The sequence below is a fragment of the Schistocerca gregaria genome, chromosome 10 (genome assembly GCF_023897955.1).
Source record: "Schistocerca gregaria isolate iqSchGreg1 chromosome 10, iqSchGreg1.2, whole genome shotgun sequence".
Taxonomy (NCBI): domain Eukaryota; kingdom Metazoa; phylum Arthropoda; class Insecta; order Orthoptera; family Acrididae; genus Schistocerca; species Schistocerca gregaria.
The window spans coordinates 223,086,934-223,104,225 of NC_064929.1; the positions used below are offsets into that span (position 1 = coordinate 223,086,934).

At 41.9% G+C, this 17,292-nt stretch overlaps 1 protein-coding gene and 1 long non-coding RNA gene across 6 annotated transcripts in view; one reads left to right on the forward strand and one right to left on the reverse strand.

Moving 5' to 3' along the window:
* The window catches only part of LOC126293557 (fasciclin-1), a 610,740-nt gene that overhangs the window by 50,596 nt on the left and 542,852 nt on the right, over positions 1 to 17,292 (reverse strand). The gene's annotated exons all lie outside the window — the stretch shown is intronic.
* Positions 377 to 17,292, forward strand: part of LOC126293569 (uncharacterized) — a 38,831-nt gene continuing 21,915 nt past the window's right edge. For both annotated transcript variants that reach the window (XR_007552312.1, XR_007552311.1), the window contains exons 1-3: positions 377 to 1,504; positions 13,677 to 13,795; positions 13,969 to 14,293. This is a non-coding gene — a long non-coding RNA (uncharacterized LOC126293569). The remainder of the gene's footprint in view (positions 1,505 to 13,676; positions 13,796 to 13,968; positions 14,294 to 17,292) is intronic.

A 17,292-nucleotide genomic window follows, 5' to 3' on the forward strand; every position in this document is an offset into this window, starting at 1 on the left:
GTCGGGGACCAGTGCTACGTGCCCCCGGGTACTGCCGTATTTATGTCGGTTCTCGAGGTTTGGGATCAACTATCTGTTTGTTTATGCATGCGTAAATCCTCATTCCCCCCCCCCCCCCCCCTCTCCTTCTGTACTGTGCCATACCAGCCTCACAGTCGGTTATGAAAGTGAATCACCGTGCACAGAGGTTAGAGGTTACACCAATGAGGAATACGTCAATTTGTATACGGCATAGTGAATGGCAGTGCCCTCGAAGCTGCACAATTGTACGAAGGAGTTTTTCTTCTCTGCAGACAGCCCGACAGGCACACATTTAGCCTGTTATGTCAGCACCTTAAATAAACTGGGAGTTTTGTACACCGTGTATGAGAAAGCTGACTCAGATCCGTAATTCCCAATGTTGAGGGAAGAGTGTTAGGCACTGTACACGAACGTTCGAGTACTTTGAGGAGGAGAATTGCTACCTGAGAGTGTGTTCTGAGTCGTAGCAGTGTGTAGCACATTTTACATCGGTGAGTACTCTGTCCGTATCATCTACAGCGAGTGCGTGCCCATGACAATGCAGACTTCTTTCCTAGAGAGAATTTATGCCTAAGGGTGCAACAACATTAGCTTTTAACTACTTTTGACCTGTACTTTCCATGTGTGAATCATTGGCTACAACTTCTGAAACACCCTGTATATTTGACAAGATATGCACTCAGCGTGCTATTCAGTAACAAAAGTTAAGTGTCTTGTTGCCATTTTGGTCACTGTAGATTGAGAACTTTAACATCTGGATAAGGATTGGATTGAGAATTGCTCACTTCTTCAAAGGAGTTATCTCACCATTAACTCTAAATTATCTAGGAAAAGTTAAGAGCACTGTAGCTGGTTCACTTTTCAAAACTCTTGGTTTACCTCACCTGGCATATCCTTTCGTGGAGTAAATGTTATTGTATTAGAGGAAGGCAAACTCGTAAGAGATTAGCTGCCGCCGAAGTCTGTTCTTGAGCTCAGTATTTGATCTGAACATTCAATTGTGCAGCAAATGTAATTTGCTGATAACGTTAGTTAAAGAGAGACAGAGTATTTCTGTAGTAATGGGTTACTACTCATTTGTTTTGGAAGTGGAGGCTGTGTAGCTATTGTATTCACACCCTCAGTATTTTGTTTAGTTTCTGTTAGGAGTTTGGAGGAATATTTTAGATTACAATTTTTAAACTTTTAAGATGCTTTACCAAGTCCATACCTGCTGTCTTAATTTTGTTTTGTACTGATGTTTCGCTCAGACAAAAACATTTGTGGACCTTTTTAATTGTATCTCACTGCAAAAATTAAAATACTCTTTTACTAGTGAGCAAATCCTTCGCAGGATAAAGCCAGCATACGACAAGAAATGTGGGTCGAATAATGACGAGCATCAGGCACTGTCATAACAATACAGACTCGGTGATATTTGCATCTTAAAATCTGAGCAATCTTCTCTTGCTTGCAACACTAACTTAGATCTGTTGTTAATGAGGTAAGTATCCCTTTGCTATCTACTTTTACATTTCGTTTGTTACTTCCAGAACATCACACTTTTATATAATGCACTTCTTACTGTTACTTTTTCATTTACATAAGTTATTAAACTTAAAGTACTGTATTTTGTACAGTTTCTCTATTAAGCAAACATATAAATTCAAATAATGAGTGCCATTCTACACAAAACAATGGAAATCTCTCGAGAAACATAGCATCTTAAGAAGCAAATATTTATTTACAAAAGCTTTTCTGCCTGCATATGTACAGCAATATTTGACTTCTTAACTGGGTACGCAACACATGCAGTGTTAAATAAAGATTTGACTGTAAATTATTTTATTAACTGACCCAACAAAGTATTCCAGATTGAATTAGATGTAGAAAAAATATAAAAAAGACTCAGTGGTAATTTAGGGAGTTGTCTTTTTCTTAACAGTTTAAAACGTTGTAAGCGAGGCCGGAGCTACGGCAGATGAGGCACCGGCTTAGAGACATGACAGGTAAGAGAGCCACCAAACTACCTTCAAATTTAGTACTGGGCAAATAGCATCTGACACAAAGATAACATTTTGAGGCAGTCATAAGACTAGAAAACATCGAAAGAGCTCAGCAGACTGCCATTTGGTAGTGTGACGAGCTCTCTCTCTGTCCACTTCACGGAGGAGAGTTTGTCAATTTTCTCCGTCACAAATGTCGCACTAGGGCTGGAAGGAAATAACCGTATACAGAGGTTTCGAGTATCAGAAATGCACGGAACCTTGTAACCTGCCTGCACTCTTACAGTACCGGCAAAGGCCGCGACAGAGAGGCAGTGACAGAGATGGGGACTTAGCCCGTTTCCCACAGTACTACTCTGTAGGTCGAGCATGCAGCAAACCAAACTGAGGAGAAGTGTGGAAACAGAATGAAGTTCAGGGAGAAGAAATACAAACTTTGAGGTCTGCCACTAACACTGTAACTCTGTCCGAGATGACAAATTACTCGGAAGATCCGTCCGGTAGAGCAGACGGTGTCCGGAAAAGAGGTTATAAGATGAAATCAACAATACTAAAATGAGGATAACGGGGTGAAGACGAAACAACTCGGCCGATATTGTGGAAATTAGGAAATGAGAAACTGGGAATAGTACAGGGGGTTTTGTTATGTGGGAAGCAAAATAAGTGGCAATAGCAGAAGTTGGGAAGATACAAAATGCAGAATGGCAAGAGCAGAAAAGCATGTACAGTACAGAGAAATATGTTAATACTAAAAAGAAATGTATTTGTTAGTAAGTCTTATCTGAAAGTATTTGTCTTGAATGTAGCCTCGAATGGAAGTGAGATGAGGGTGACAGACAGCACAGATGAGAAGAGAATAGAAGCTTTTCTAATGTGCTACTAAAAAGAGTGAGGGAGATTAGATGGCCAGATTGGATAACTAAGAAGAGGGACAGAACCAAAAAGAAATTTACGGAGCAACCCAACTGAAAGAAGGAATCGGCCAGTGGGGTAGGTCTCGATGCGGCGAGGAGTAGTTAATTCAGTAACGGAGGGAAGTGGAGGGATCGTAGAGCCGAAACTAGTCCCGAATCCACTAATCGGATCCCGGTTCGATTGTGGTCGTAGTAGTTACACGGAGGTTAAGAGATCTGCACAGTGTGGACTGGCGTCAAACTAGTCCACAGACTGAAGAGCACCGATAGAAACAAACAGAATTGCCAGAAACAGTCAGTAACTAACTGATACGACATCCCTCGAACCCGTTACGTAGTGAGCCGTACTGCAGTGGATCGGACTGGACTGAGACTTTCACCTCACAGTGCCGGCTTACAACAATACAAATGGTTTATTATAGTGGGTGCACTGAGACTGCATTAAATAGGGTCCAGATATGACTGCCAAAGCTAAAGAGAAAATGTGACACTTTTAAAAGAATAATGTTCCGGATGCCGTACTCGGTAGCCGGGGGACGTGTATCGGCTCACCGGACCTTCCACTCTCCGATTATTCTTTACAGACTACCGAAAAGGTCAGTACGACTCTCTCTGAAAAACAGATGATTATCGTAGTCCTTCAGGAAGCCAGAGCTCTCGAGATATCTGGACTCGGAAATTCGGAGGACAATTTTTCGACCTACCTCGGACAATACCCAAACAAGAGTGCCGTCGCCGGAACAGCATCGCGCTCGAACTGGAATTACACTGTTTTTACTCGTGCTTCGAGTTCTTTAAACTGTGTTATTTTTCTTTAAAAAAGTAAAGAATACAGTTTTTAAAATCGATGTCAGAGCGTTTTGAAAAACTCTATGCTTCCTCGCCGGATCGGTACTCTCGGTTTTAATTTCGTCATCACCACGACCCTCTCTGCCCTTTACTCTTTCACTCTCCTGTCCTCCGCCTTTATTTCCTTTCCTCCTACGGTTGCCACTACTTCCCTCCTCCTCTGCTCACTCCATTACAGTGCAACATTGTGAATGTGTCTGTAGCTGTAAAATCCCCGGTACAAATACCCGAGATAAATGCTCGGGCAAATGCCCAAAATTCGTAAATGCCCAGGCATTTACGCGTTTTGAAGAATTATTCGATAGTGGTGTGTACGTGAAAGTTTTTGGCATATATTTTGTGTGGAAAAATGTGTTTTACGACACCGTCCGTATAGTGGTCGGGCAAACGAATCGAAAAAGCTGCTCGAGAGTTGAGGGAGATTATCTTAACTGCAGTGCAGTCACACGAAAGTAGACAAAGAAAGGAGCAGAATAGAAAGCTACAGCCTATCTCAAAAGTCACGACATCTGACAATAAAGCATTTTTGTCTCGTTTAACATTTAAGAATGCATTTGACACTGAGAACCATATACCGGCTGTTTAATACATCCAGTAATAATTTTGTTATCTATAACCATTCTTCAAAAATATACAGAGATTGGACACACATTATAAGGTATGTTACACTTTAAAGTGAAGACTTAAGTACAATTTTTTTTTAAATACTGGCTATCACTACACAGCTTTTCAGAGACAGACAGGGAGAGAGAGAGAGAGAGAGAGAGAGAGAGAGAGAGAGAGAGAGAGAGAGAGAGAGTGTGTGTGTGTGTGTGTGTGTGTGTGTGTGTGTCATTATAAAGTTTCCTTCCTCGGCAACCCGGCTGCAATGTGCCAGTGTAAGTGGCAGCCGCCCACCCACAGTGCTGAGGAACAGCCTTAAGAAGCGTGTAGTGTTTTAATTGACAAAGTGTGTATTACATAATCTGCAGTGGCCAAACCGGGTGCATGTGAAGGAAGATCAGAGTTTGAGACTACACCTATTCACTCTGTTGGACAAAAGCCCAGAAGTAAACTGGTCACCACCTATCCCAAAAACGTGTCTGTCACACTTGCCGAATTTATTCAGAACGTAGATTACGGCTGTAATGTACTGTCAATTATGTGACCGTTAGAGACGGAATTCAAACTTGGACATGTACAGGTAATGAAATTGGACATATCATTTCCAAAAGATTTGTCCCACTATTTTTTAAATTGAGGAATAATAACGTTGCGTTTTTTTTACCGAGTGCGTACAGTGTTGGTTGTTAGTGATTTGTTTGACTGGTGGGGATGCTAAGTGCCGTACCACCTACTGCACTCTCCTGCCTCCGACCCTTGTGGGTTCGGCTCAATTTCTGACACTTCACGGCACTCGCTTCGGAACGGCTACAAATTTGTCGGGCAATAGACGGCACTGCTGAGAGTACCCGACGACTCTCACGTCGCCGGCGACGGGTTATACACGATGCCGGTGACTACTTTGAAGATCGGTGAAACATTGAAACGCGTATCTATTTTTTACGAGCTGTAAATAAATAGCTCCCACTATTAAAGTCCTGACCCTCGTACGTTACAGATACGAGAGTTGTATTGAAAGTAACGTTCCCGACGAGCTGCGACCTCTAGGGAAGGTGCCGGGCTAAATCCGACGACAGAGCCGTGCGCAGTGGTTACTCCACTCTCGAGCCCACCTGTCCGCGATTCGTACTTCACTCGGCGTTGGCTCGGCAGCCGTCAGAGACGGAAGTGTCGATCGCTGCTCCTGCCGACTGCGAGGTTCGCGCACCGATCCGGATTCTCCACGCGACGAAGTTACGGAAGTTACCGCCGGGGAGATTTGTCGGCAACTCGTCGAAGTTTACAGTGAAGAGTGCACGTTCGTTCGACACGTATGCGAACGGCACAGGGCTTCTGCCGAGGGTCGCGAAGTAGTTCACGGTAAAGAACGGAGTGGAAGACTGCCGGTTTCAGATGCGACTGTCCGGAAGATCGACAGTGAGCTGCTCGAAGATCGGAGCGTCACTGTCCGTGAACTCGTCGAACTCATTTCTGAAGCTTCCCGTAGCACACTCGAAAGAACTTTAACAGAAACTATGGGTTATCGCGAGGTGTGTTCGCCGGGTTCCCCGGACGGCGATCGGCGGTCACAGCTAACGACACCTCGAGTGCGCTCGGAAGTTTCCTCGACAGTGTCGGCGGTGAGGCGACGAGAAGTTGTCGGACTCTATTGTCGAGGGAGACGAAACGTAGGTGTGTCACTACACCCCCGAAACGAAACGACAGTCTCGTCATCGGCATCACTCCGGTTCACCGCCACCGAAGAAATTCAAACGGACGCAGGTTACGGCAACTGCATTTTGGGATCTGAAGGGAGGTACTACTCGTCAATTTTGTGCAACCTGGGACGGCAATAAACTCGGACGGCTATTGTGAAACACCGACTGAACTCCGGCGAGCGATCCGGAGTCGCCGCAGAGGACGACTGGAGGAGGGAGTAGTGCTTCTTCACAACACCGCTCGACCCCACGTCGCTGGTGAAACACGGGAGCTTTTGAAGAAATTTGGGTGGACTGTTATGCCCTGTCCCCCCTACGACCCAGGCTTGGCCCCCACCCGTTACCCGAGCTAAAGGAACACTTAGGCGGCAAATGCTTCGAGAGCGACGATAGAGTCTGAGCACACTTCCTTGACGGGACGGTGCGAGACTTAGGAATACAAAAGCTGGAGCATTGTCTGCAAAAGTGAGTAATAAAAATGGAGACAATGTTGAAAAATAGACAAAAGTGTAAGGTTCTCGACAATGTATAAATTAATGACAACAAGCATTATTTTCTATTTGTAAAAAATATGGGAACCTTTCTTTCGGTACAGTCTTCGTATAAGAAATATACATAAGGACAGATCTTAGGGTCGGCCACTGTGGCCGAGTGGTTCTAGGCACTACAGTCTGGAACTGCGCTGCTGCTGAGGTCACCGATTCGAATAGTTCTATGTCTAGGGGACTGATGACCTCGGATGTTAAGCCCCGTAGTGCTTAGAGCCATTTTTGAACAGATCTCAGAATTTTGTAAGCAGCTTTAAACTCTCTCACCAGTCAAGAGGAAGAAAGCATTTGCACAATCTTCTTTCAGTTCACTCCATATCCTGTGTTAGTCCACTCTGATTCAGATTCCAAACGCTTGAGAAGTATTCACAATATGAGTGATTTGTACAGTCTCTTTTCAACAAAACTGCACTTTCCCAGGATCCAACACTTCACTCTTAGCCTGCAATTTGTTGTGCTTATGACTGAGCTTGTACAACCAGTTCACTCTGTATCATAACTTGGGGAAACTGTAGGAAACATAAATGTATGTAGCTGAACTGGATTTCCAATCTCGTTTTAAACACTGCAGCTCATCACCTAATACACAAATTAAATTGTAAAAATTGAAGCTGAGTTGCACAGCACAGTCAGCTAACCCTGAAAGTTAGGTTTGGCTGCTTAATCAGAACGGTATTCTTCCTCTTCCGACTCGAACGGATCTGTACCTCTGGACCGACAGTCGTCACCGCCCGGGTCGTCACTACTGACCGTCAGCAAATCGGTCGGGGGTCAAAAATAATGAGGTGCCACCTACATCCTTTTTACTTGTGCAGGCAGCATTTCTGAGAGAATCGGTCACGCTCAGCAGAAATCACCGTCTACGATTAGGATCGGCGATGGACGATCTCAGTTTGCGTAATGTGGGTGGCAGCCGTATCCCGTGCAACTGTGGAACCTTCAAACCTTAGGAGGATTGGCATATGTAACATAAGCATTACACTCACCCACAACATACCAGAAGATCTGGTGTCACAGACTGCCGGCTCGATACCGGTCATCTTATGGAATAATAACGGCACAGATGTTCTATCGTGCACCTTTTTTTTCTTTTCTTTTTCCCTTAAATCCTCCTCCCTCCCTGGTCAAACAACCAGGGGGACACGATCCTAGTTGCTCCACTGTCATCAGTTAATTTTTCACTACAGATAATGTCCGACGTCAGTCAGCTTCGATCGTGTTGGGGCGATTTTTATTCCCTGTGTGTATGTCATATTTCTGCACACGTCACCTTTCCATTGCCACACCAGTACAGTTCTGCCCACTGACTGTTTAAATTGCCGTGCGCCACAATCTTTCACTGCACCGGTACCTCAAAAAAAATGGTAGGTTGTTTGTCTGTCTAAATATCGACAGCCGTCGAGGGAATTCTTCGGGTCCATCACATGTTATTTAAACAATTAATGCGTGGGCTTAAGTTTAGTAGTGTGACAGTAGTGTTTCTAAATGAAGGTGAATGTATTGAGTGAGTACATAATGTAGCATTGTGTCTAGTTTGTATGCCGATGATAGAGAGGAGAGTTTGTAAACAGATGCTGGCATACAGCCTACTCCTCTCCCTAAATGCACCGGGGGACTGCCAGGCTCGACGTCCTCGTCGGGCAGACAGATATCGATCGACAGTGTGTCGCAAGCTCATTCTGTGAGGCACTGGGGAGAGGTTTGAATTTTAATGCGGGGCACCGGTGCAAAAGTTTGCGAGTGAGGTCCTCTCTCCTCTACTTGCCGGCTAAACACTGTCAGCAAAAACTTCTTCCAGCACCAAGATTCGAACTGACTACCTCCGAGCTGAGCGCCACGGCACAGGTGCACACTGACAACCTCTGCTTTGCACGCGAGTTGTTAACGGTTGAAGATAGTATTCTGACAGTCCACCTGGTGATTATCCTCTTACACTTCCTTCAGTGAGTCACAGACTAATGATTCTTGTACTTCATGTAACATATCTACTTACACACCCACAGATTAATAATAAATGTCATGTGATTAGGGCCTCCCATCAGGTACACTGTTCGCCGGTTGCGAGTCTTTCGATTTGATGCCACTTCGATGACTTGCGTGTCGGTGTGGATGAAATGATGATAAGGACAACATGATACCCAGTCCCAGAGCAGAGAAAATCTCCGACCCATTCGGGAACCGACCCCGGGCCCTTAGGATTGACATTCTGTCATGCTGACCACTCATCTACCATTGATTATACATGTAATTAATTCAGCAACTTTCATCCATTCTTTTACACTTTTGTAACAGTATCTATTGTAACAATATCTATACAATATCTATTATTCTGTTGACAAAGGATTTACTGGGATAGAAATTTATTACTCCACATAAATGTTGATACCATTAAGTGCAGCTGGGCAACTACTGAGGAAGCAATTGGTTGTCACTCTCTGTGCCCTTATCTGGTGAAAGCCTACTCTCCAATGGCTGATTGAGGATTTGTTCCGCTCCACAGCTCTGGAAACTTGGAATGACAGAAGGTGATATGAGGATATGAAAGGGAATAACAAAGGAAATGATTTAACTTCTTACAGCAACCAGTTTGTTGCCAATGTCTACTGTGTCAACTACTTTCATAATACACTGAAACTATTAATTCTGTCTGTATTTTTAAAATCTTAAATCTTTCAGCTACGCTGTAGGAATGCTCAATGATATTAATTAATATGCAAGATGACTCAATGATATTAATTAATATGCAAGATGGCAGACTCCTATCCATCTCACAAATCAAAATTCTTTATTCCAACTGCCTGTGAACGATAACTCCCATGCCACAAAACTTTACTTTCAGCACTCTGGACATACTGTCATCAGTGAATTGACATATCAAAATGAAACATATTTCGAAAAACAAACACAAAAAAATTAACAAGTATTTGTAGAAAAGTAAGCATGCAGTAACTCAAAATAGGGTGCATGCAAAATTATCACAGTAAGTAACTACAATAATTACTGGAAATAATTCAACTGCAACCATATAACCAGATAATGAAAAACGACAACCACAAAAATATGTATTACAGTAAAAGACAAAAATATCAAAATTACACTTGCAGAAAAAAGATCAGTTTAAAAAAATTTTTTCATTAAAAATGTTCTGTGTAGAATTCACCAAAAGATAACAGTAATCAGTTATTTCTCAATAAATTTTATTAAACAACTTTATTCGTAGATTTACACGAGGTGTAACACTTTATCAATATGTATTTTTAGTTAAAAAATGTACTAACACATTCAAATAATTTCTCAAAATACACATTTAGGTCAATGCCTGCGAGTGACAGACAGTTGAGTGTCATATTAAAAATATAGCAGGCAGAGGGAGACAGATAAAAACTAATTAATAATGGGCCCAGAAGTCCACACTCTAGGGCCAGAAACAGTTTTAAATAACTCCCACTCACCTTTTTCTCTCCTGGATTTTCAAAAATCTAATTCATAGTAATTTTACAAATATTTTAAATTTTAGGTGACTTCAATGTAAAGACATAAAAATTTGCCACACAAAATGAAACAAAAGATTTTCCAAAACATTACTTACATAAAAAAGAATAATAATGAAAAAGACGCAGGTATCAACTTGTGTAGACACAAGAGTGTGTGTGAATTAAGCGATTGTACGAAGCTTTTTATTTTCAGCTAGCAGATTTCTGAAGCCAATAATAAGTGATCTGGTACCCACACTGTTGGCCGATTCGTATCCGATAACGTTCGAGAAGACAAAGATTTTTGTGTACGTGTACAAAACGAGACCCTCGGGAAAAAAATTTGATGCCAATTCGAGCAGAGTCAGGAGTTCTGGACCCTGTCATAACAAAAAAACTCAGTAATTTTCCTACTGGCAGTGGCTTCAGTGAGGTAAATGTACGAGCATTTCCTGCCCTGCGCGTCTGCTCGGACTAGTGAACCCAGTCGAGCCAATACGTGTCGACATACCGGACAAAATCGCCTCTGTTTACAACTATTACTAGCACTCCAGGCAATGAGATCTGCGGATCATGTACAGACACCAGCTACTAGAAGGATGACTTTCACTCACAATGACAACAAAGTGAGAGTATCACAAATTGTAAGATAAATTGAATAGCAATAATCTACACATAAAATTTGGTGAGAAAAATTACACATGCAAGTAGATGTGGTGGCAGATAAACTGAAATTTCTGATGGTGTTTTGCAGAATATGATGATGATGGCAAAAACAAAACACCTATTCAGTCATTAACTGGTATTCAGAATTTTTAGGGTACCATCACTAGAGAACTGACAGTATAAGCTTCAAACGAAATGAGAGTGTGACGAAAGGAGACATAATACAGCCGAGATCACTGACATGTCAGTGAGTGCGTAAAGACCACCCCCCCCCCCCCCCCCACCCTTTCCCCCAGACTTCATGCTGGCCAGTTTACTGTAGTTTCTCGTCACATTCCGCAATCAGTTTCTCAACAACACAGTATAATGTGTAACGCGTCAGGAGATTTACAATTAAGACTCCGTTTCTTATGTGAAAACGTTGCTACTTGGAGCCCTGCATAACTAGACTTATGTATCTAAATCTGCAATAAAATGTGATAAATGCAATCCAACTTCGTACAGGAAACTGATCGATAGAGTAGAAGCAGCTGTCGAGCAGAACGGATTCCAGTTATTTTTAAAATACTTTCATTATCCACTTCTATATGTAATTCACAAGGGAGGTGGACAAATATTTTTTTGGCTGTTTACTTTCATCCTTTCCGTTCAAGAGCTATGTTAAGTTGTAGATAGTGAGTGCTGTTTTAGTTCTGAATGTTATTTTGCTTTTATGAATGCTGCCATTATTTTCACGAAAGACTCCATATAAGAATTAATGTATTTTGAGGTCAGCGATGTGTGTCTAATTGTTTTAAACAGTTCGAGAACAGGCACCAGACGATATTCCACTCCGCACAAGATCATCGTACACGAGTACGTAAGGTAACGCAATTTTGTAATTCATTTCACCGAGCAGGGGACAGAAGAGATAAGCCGTGTTCGACTGCAGGTGCTCTACGTGTGGGATGCTCCATTTCTGAAATCGTAGAGGCTTTTAGAGTTCTGCCGCGTAGAGCGCGAGTGGGGTCAGAGCCGTCTCCTCGGTGTGCGTTACGGGTCCTACCAAGCCAACTCCGCTCACCCCGTATCGAGGGGCACGGAGATTAGCACGAGCGTAGGAATGTCTACAGTAGGTGCACAAAGAACAGAAGAAAGAGTAGTAAAATTTAAATGGGATTTAAAGTCTGCCATTTGTCGAATTTTTTAATTATCTGCAGGTGTAATGTTCATCTGCTTCCAAATGCTTTAATTCGGTATTTTTGTCACGGATAATTTCATAATTCCGGCATTTTCAAATACCTATCTGTGAGAACGGTTAAAAGCAAATCGAAACATATTAAATGAAACATTATTAACAACCAGTTGTGGAATGTCGATCGGAAACAAATAAGCTTCCACATTATTATCTGCAGCTCTTCACTGCCGTGTAAAACGTAAGGTTATTATCGTACCCGACTGTACGCGGCTGAAGCTGTACGGGAAATAAAACCCGACGAGGTGATAGCAAATGCAGGAGAGTACGTAGCACAATGTTTACATCGTGATGTACGGACTAGTTGGCTTCTTTCGACAGTGAATGCTGTCTCTGATTTCGTCATTCTGCTGCCTGTGTCCTCCTCGTTTCATTCGTCATACAGCCTTTGCTCCCGTGGCGGCAGACGACTTTGTGGTCACCAGTTTTGGTTTCTAGTACTCCTCGTCAGTATCACCTTTCCTTTCCTTGGCTTGCTCTCATCCATAGTATGTGCACTCATTATACTGTTCGTCCCATTGGACGGGTCCTGTAATTCTTCTTTACTTTCACTGCAGAAAGCAACGGCAACAGTGAAGATCACCAATTTCCTCACACCTCGAACATTGAACCCACTTCTGAACGTTTTTGTCTTTGCTTCTTCAATGAGCAGGTCAAACAGTAGAGGACCCACCCTGCAGATGGTACAGGCATTATTGTGTGCGGGTTGTTTACACCTGATAAAATGGGCTCCCTGTACCCCTGCCTTCAACTCTCCCTGGCGAACAGTAGGCGAAACTAGTGTCTCGTCGGACACCGGTGTGTTCGGTTGCGGCACCTCGGTCGTCGTGTAAGTCGGCCGGACGGTGGACCGCCCTACTGCTCCCAAAATTACTGAAATTGTTAGAAGAACATTCCTTAGTGGCCGTGTGGCCCCTGTATTTCCCCTGACTTCAATTCTACTGAACACGTTTTGGTTGTCACTCGGTGAGATATCTGTAGCTCACGTGCAGCTCTGACCGATCTCCGTCTGCTGTGGGCACCGGCTGAACAGTCAGTGATCCAGGTGCCTCCGAAATGCTCTTAGTGACTCACAGTGGATCGACGCAGTCCTCGGAGTGAAATAGGGTGCTACGTGTTACGGGGCAAGTGTTTAATAGAATTAATCGTGAGAGCAGAATACTACACCGTATTGACATAAAAAGGTAAATTTTAGGAACCGAGTTTTTCCTAAAATTTTGTTGTCAGAACACACAATTTTATATTTTCCTTTTTTAAAGTTAATTGCAACTATAAAATTCTGTCTCTCACGACATTACTAAGGTATATCTTTCAAAGAAATACTCGTTTTCAAAGCCCTACTGGGCATACAATTTCAATAAGATCGACATTTACAGTCTGCAGTGCTGTACAGTCGATCTATTTCTGCTGAAACTGCGACTCATAATCCGAAAAGCCTGAAACACAGTTACGAAGCATTATGAGCAGGAGGAGATAAGAAATAGATCAGGAAAAAACACTGTTTCTTCTCGGCTACTCATTTTTCTGTCACAGTAATCTGGATTCGTTTTTCTGTGGCCGATAGTCCTGAGCAGTCAGAATATAACTGACTGTCCAACATAAACTTCAGTTCAAATATTGTTAGAAGATTTATTACGTAGTGAAAATGATTAACCTTGTTGTTTCTTTCCTGCCTTATTTTTTCAGGTTTGTGGGACAGTCTCAACCCAAGCCACTCGATCACGTAACGGCTAATTGTAAAGCGAGAGGGACATCTAAACTGTCGTGAGGAATTTTTATAGACAGCAAAATGAGTCGAACTCGAGGTAGGCTTTCCATTTATATACAGGTATCTGACGCCTATTATTCGTAGCGAGATTACGGACTTGTAGTTCCTTTTATATGGGGCAACAGTATTAACTGTGAGATGTAGCCATCAAGTTTTAATATCACATTTAAAATATTAATTATTTAGTTAGTTTTTTCCCTCTGTTTGCAGATGCACATTTACAATCTCACACCCTGACACACCACTAGAGAAGACAAAACAAAATGGTACGGCACAACAATTAGATAGTGTATTGTGCAATAATTTGTTTTCGGCAACACCAGAAATGTTCCGGCCTTGCCAGGCCGATCCAGAGAACTAAAGAAGTCATTTGGGTCGGCCTTACAGAGTTGCCACATTTCTGCTACTGCCAAAAACGAATTTGGCACAATACACCACTTTATCGACAGACTGTACCATTGCGCTTTGGTTCCTCTAGGGGTTGTACTGTGGGGTGGGGATTTCGACACGTACCGGGACTGCGCGGACACTGCCGGTGAGTGACTAAATGAACAATTCATTATGTAGCTTTATTTTCTGAGGTGACAGTTAAAACTTTATAACTAATCCTTGTAGATATTTAGTGACATACTCTGTGTGCAGTAGGATGACAAGATAAGGAGTTCCAAAATTTCTTGTCGCTTTTATACGAGTTCACGACGCAATTATACCATTTTCAAGTGTTCGCCTAGATGGAGTGCTGTCCATGAAACATCTCGGAATGTAATTTTTTTTACTTTCTGAATTGTTAATATAGGTCACGTATTTACCTTCCATAGAAAATTTTGTTATTTTTTTGACAGTTGTCAAACAATGGATCATTCCATTGACGCATTATGGTTATGAGTTCCAAAATGTTTTTTTTGTCACAGTTACATCTTCACTCTGTGCCACCCCGACTCATTTGTTCATCTTCCTGTCCATCCCGGTAATTTACAACACCCACCTCGCGCCACTGTGTGCAGCCCTTCACTGTTTTTTTGAACACGTTTTTACTTTAGACCTCTTATCTCACTATCGCTAAGTCCAAATTGGTGGTATACGTACCAAACGTAAACTTTCAATTTCAGAGGAATTGGAATCTTCATTATGAAAAATCTATTTAGATCATCAAAATCATCCCGAGCCATATTTATTCTTCCGTTTGTTTCTTTTCTTGTGCTTCCATGTTCAACTGACTTACATTCTAAACCTTATGATCTGCTGTTATGACTCCATTGTTAATTAGTACTATTTTCTTCTCTTTTTTAATGTGTCAGTCATAGACAAATTTTGAATGACTTTAAGGCTTATTATTAAGCCAGTTCTACTAATATCTTCCATTAGTGCTTAATATTAGAGGCAACCTGTACAATATCATCAACAAAATTATGGCAGTTAGGACACATTCCGTTAATCCGCATTTCTTTGCCATTTTCCCAACTTTAGACTGAAAAGCTTCTCTATGTCTGCTGAGAGTAGATTTGGTTGTGTAGAATCTGCTCACCTGATTTTAAATTCTGAATTGCCCTCAATAACAATCAATTAATGTCGGTAGCTGTAGTACTGTTACGTGTTTTCTTCAGTAATCGAACACAGATTACATTGGTGCTCCGTTTCCTAAGAGAGAACGATTTTGCTGAAACTGAATCGAGAACTTTCTCTAAAACTGAATCCCAGGGAAAGTGGTAATTCATCCATTTTTCACTGGTGTAAGATTTTCAGCTTGCTCACCTGCTCATTCAAAATCCAACATTTTTTTCAATGTGGTTGTTTATAACTCTAATGAATGTTTTCTACATCACAGAGAGGTTACTGACAAGTCTACAGTTCCCTTTTTTTCTTTTGTTCTCTTTCTTGTGAAAGCAGAGAAATTGCAGTATTATTCCGGTTTTGAACAGCTGTCTTTCTTTTGCTTTCATTCTATGGGTTCTTTAGTAAGCCTGCATCTCGTGATGGTAAAATCGTGCATTTATAATAGTTGTGTACCAGACGCCAGATGATGTCACTTTCAAGTGATATGTTGTAAGCCCTGTGCTGGCACCACACACTATCCTACTCGCTGATTTATTTATATCACTTTCCACATCTTTCAGAATGTTTATAATATATCTGCAAATATACCATTTTTTGAATCATCTGCCACGCTTAACATATATCGAGAGAACCCGTGACAAATAACAATTGAGGTATCTTTTTTGAGAACAGATTCATTTTGCTGGGCTATTCTCACTTACGCATTCAGTTTACTACATCTGTCCACCAAAGTACAGCTTCCAAGGTATTTGAGGGTAGTTACCTGTGTGAGTTTTTCCCTGTTACCATGAAAAGTTGAATTCTATTTTCAATTTTATATGTACTTAATGGTCTGTGCTTTTAATGACTTTCAATTTAACATAGACTGTAACCACCTACGTACACATCCGCAATTACTTGTGTATCTACGTGCGATTGTCTGCTCGAGATAGTGTGTTATGTATTACCTGTCAAAAAATTCTCAGTCTGGTCACAGACCCAAACTCAGAATATCTGACAAGCAAATTGCAACGTGTTCTTCTGGATGGAGACTCATTCACAGAGAGAGAAGCAATTTTGGATGTGTTAGTATTTTTGAATCATTGTATGACAGACAGTGTACTCACTTTGTTCTTACATAGAAAATTTCTTTACCTCATGTCTCTCTTCTATACTTTGACACTTCCTCAAGCAAGAACACAATCCTTTTTGCTCAAGAATTTACTGTCAAATTTGTAACCATATAATCAATGACAGGCCTTTGAGCAAAAATGTGATTACAATCTGAGATGGTAAGTGAGAGTGAAGGAGAATCATATTAGTTTCAATGATGGGAAGGGTATTGGGGTGGGGGGATGGGCGCGGAAATAAAGCAGTATTTATTACCAAATAAAACTCAAAATTATTGAAAAATTGTGTTTATCAATTACCAAAAATATAGCAATGCCACCAATCTATAAAAGGCACCCGCTACCAGTGTACTCAGCTGAGTGATTTGTACTTATTACCCCAGAATGAGTTTTCACTCCGCAGTAGAGTGAGCACTCAAGTCCGGTAGGTAGGAGACGAGGTAAAGCTGTGGGGACTGGTCATGAGTTGTGCTCGGGTAGCTCGATCAGTAGAGCACTCGTCTACCAAAGGCAAAGTTCCCGAATTCGAGTCTCAGTCCGGAGCACAGTTCCAATCTGCCAGGACCTCTGTACGTATTATTTTTGTTTTCCGGCAGCTGACATTTGGATTTACGTGAGAATAAATTTTTAGAAGTTTCTAGCAGTGACTGGTATAATAAGAAATCAGAGTGAAGTGAGGGTACGTCACTACTGGATGCTTTTCAATTACTACAAGAATAGTGGATAAAGGTGAAATAGTTTTGAGATTTTGTGACAACTGGCCCTGTGAAGACTCACTAATAGTCACTATCCATTCCGGCTTCCTCCAAAACGATACAGAACTAGTACGTTTACCTGTGCGGCAGGACACAGTGCGAGGTGGGGGGTCAGA